Below are 3609 nucleotides of genomic sequence, written 5' to 3' on the forward strand. Positions count from 1 at the left end.
CAGCCTTTGGGGCTGTACCTGGGCTGCCTGCTCTCAGCACTGAGACTGCCAGCAGAATCAGCAGAAATGGCACAACTGGGCAAGGTGTTGGTGATTTATCAGTGCTGAAGTAATTCATACTCACACAGTGGCACTAAGGTGGAGCTTAGGGTCTGGCAAGTGCCCCCAAAGACCCAAGAGTTACATGGTGCCACACACCGACAGCAGCAGACTTAGAATCTGACTCCCTAGAAAAGAGCATCCTAGTTTGTTGTTGTTTTTTTTTTCCTCAAAACCATTCTGAAACAGCAGAAAGGAGCAGCCATTATGGAGAAAGGCAATTTTAATAGCTGGGATACCCTACTGCTAAAATTGTCCCTCTAACAGCATGTTATCTTCCAACTCAATAAAGAGTGACTAGTATTCAGAGTTCCTGAATTTTGAGGCAGAATTTTTTTAGCAGAAAACTACAAGCTGAATACACGCATGAAGACAAATGAAAGCATTGTGTACGCAAATACTTTCATATCTGTCTGGCCCTTTAAACAAAAATGATAGAGTTCATTTGCATTTAGATCTCTTTGGCTCCCTCTTTTCATCTAAAGACAAATCCTCACAAAGGCTGCTTAATTAGACCAAATTAGATTTCCACCTAGTGGCTTGTCATTCATTAGAAAACGGTGTTCTTTTTTTCTGTTTTGGTAATTATAGGCTGGTCTCGCAGCGTTCACTTCAGGCTCAAAGTATGACTTGCATTCATGATTTTGTGCAGATGAGAGCAAAATTATTCAGACGCATCAAGTCTGCCCATTTTACAAGTTGGATAAAGATCATCACTGGAGTCTTTTATGTAATGGGTTATACTCTTTCTTAAGTCTTTAACGATTAATTGTAATAGCATATCTCATGGCAATTTTCAAGACTAAAAGCTAAGTACAAGCAGTTTGCAGGTGAAGCTACTGTACCAGATAGCAAGTGTCTTTTCTTAGATATGAGTTCCTGTGTTGGGGACCCACGTGTGTGGCCCTCAGTTTTTGTCAGAGAAGATGGGAAGAGGCAGGCTGGTGCCTGGGGTTGGGTAGATAGAATCCAGGGCTGGAAGCGCCGTCGACCTTGTCTAACTGCCCTACTTAACCCACTGAGGGGCACATCTGTGTCCCATCCACCTGCACAGTCCTCTGCTCTCGGTGTCACATGAAACATGGCTGCTAGAGGGGAAAATCTTTCAAATTTAGAGCTGACGCTCAAAGGTTTGTATCTAACAAGGCTGCAGCTCCCAGTGCAGCGTGTCAGTCGGGAGCACAGGTCCGTGCAGACTGCATGTGTAGCCATACTCTGGGTTAGCAGTGGCTCTACCCTGCCCAGAGTATTCATAATGGAAGGAGTTAAACTCACAGCGAGATCCCTGAGCTTTACCCTTCCTGACTCTGAGGGCAGCAGTTTGCCCAACTATCACCCTTTCCTCTGGAAGACATTCACACCGCTGTGGGATACTAATAATTTGATCTCCCACTCTGAACCCAGTAGAGTACTGCAGATGGTCCACATTTCTCTCCAATCAAAACTCAATTCCCTTCGCTGTCCTGCATGGGCACACTGGTTCCCTGCCTCAGTTTCCCCATTATTACAGCAGGATTAGTGCTCAGTGGCATGCGTGAAGCTTAATAAATGAGGGACAGATTTTGTGTCTTTCGTCAAACAAAATTTATTTTGACTTTGACCTTTAATGTTTATGAAAATCTTCAGAGATAACTGCCAACTTATTATTAATAATCTTCTCGGGAGTGCAAGTTACAAGCAGTTAGCAGCAGGCAGCCCAGCAGCCACCAGTCCCTGCTAGGATTTCTTCTGCACTAACAAATCCAGATTTTCAGGTATGTTTTTCTAACAATCTTCTTGGGTTTGCAACAATTTTCTTTAAGAGAGGGGAAGTACATTTTTCCCTCCACAGTTAAAAAAAAAAAAAAATCTCATCAAATTTGCCTTTCTCAAAACACTGAACATTCCCCTTCTCATCTACCTAAACCTGATGTTGAGTTACTGTCCCCCAGAGGCTTTCAGTAGCTCAGTTCTGATGTATCCCTGCACTTTGTAGCTCACTGCCTTCTTAGAGTGTAATCAAACATCAAGCTAAGTAGCAAATAAATCTCCCGATCTCATAAGCTGCACAGCAAGATCATGTAAATGCAAATGAAGGGCTTGATTTCAAGCTGTCGCGGGGGGAAGGAGGGAAAAATGCTGGGCCTTGTCACTGCAATCACTTTACTCTGCAAGTGCAGTAAATCTGCAATAATAATAGTAATGGCAGCGTGATGGGAGGCTTTACTGTACAAGGGGGTGTAATGAAGAGGGGAACAGAAGGTAGGGAAGGAAGCAGGGCCTGGAAGGCTGAAAATGCACCAGCACAGGGTTTGCAGGTGTCCGCAGGGCAGAGCCATCACAGAGGGGAGGGGGCAGCCCCGGCTGAGTCAGAGCAGAGAGCATTCCTGGATTTGTCCCGGTAAAGGGCTGCCTCAGATACAGACATTAAAAATCCATTCCTCCATCTCTTGCTGTACCTCTCCACACAGACACATGTCCTACCCCTCTCACAGTCTCAGTCTTTAGGAAACTGAAGCAACGTGTGTCAATGGGCCATAAATATGAGGAGATGAAGCGCAAATAAGTCTTGCAACAAAACCTAGAATGCTTGAAGGTTTTGTACTTCCTTACACCTTTGCAACGCACCCACCTCTTACAAACATGCCCATTTCTGAGCCGTCCTCTTTCTTCACAGTGAACATTTTCCAACAACATTAGACATTCAAATACAAATCTAGGGCTCAAATCCAAGGCTGAACAAATTGGAAACTACCTGGCAAGGGCCAGGGAGATCAAGACATCTGATGCCGCTCACTCTTCAGACAACCAGGGTATCCCTGCTGCTCAAACACCCCCACCGCTGCGCTGCAGCCACTCTGAGCGTGGCGCCCTCTGAACTCAGTTAAGGCACACCTGTTTCAACCATAAAAATTATCATGTCAAAGGGGAAAGGATGCATTAGCTTTGTCCTAAGAGACAGCTCAAGAACGCAGACAAAGCCTCAGCACACATCTCTTACAGTCTTGGAAGGAGGTGATGATCTCTGCAGGACATTCTGGGAATGCTTCAGGAAAAAAGTCAGGAGTTGTCTTTTCCAAACAGGCTGGATAAACAGCATTTAAGGTGCTGGATTTTCCTTCACTGAGGTCATAAAGGGAGAAAACTTGCAGAAAGTACCCAGAGAAAATTAGGACCGCCTGGGATGCAGAGAGAGATGGTTTTAATTAGAGCCAAGAGGTGGGAAATAAGGCAGAGAAATGACATCTTAATGAGGTTTAATGAAGTTGTCTGCTGATGGGCACAGCTGTCAGACAGATCTGTATTCCAGCCAAGCAGCTTTGTGACAGGCTAAACCTGAACACAGGAACAGCGCTAGAGCCAGGGAAGAAAAAAAGACCTTCTGCATCAACTTTGGCTCACTCTTCTTACCACCTTACGACATAGCACACCTACAATGCCCCAGGACAAACAAATGAAACCAGTCCATGAGTTTGCAACAGCGTTTTGCTAATTTATGAATGACAAAGGCTGTAATCTTGGATTACACTG

The sequence above is a fragment of the Apaloderma vittatum genome, unplaced genomic scaffold (genome assembly GCF_000703405.1).
Source record: "Apaloderma vittatum isolate BGI_N311 unplaced genomic scaffold, ASM70340v1 scaffold33472, whole genome shotgun sequence".
Classification (NCBI taxonomy): domain Eukaryota; kingdom Metazoa; phylum Chordata; class Aves; order Trogoniformes; family Trogonidae; genus Apaloderma; species Apaloderma vittatum.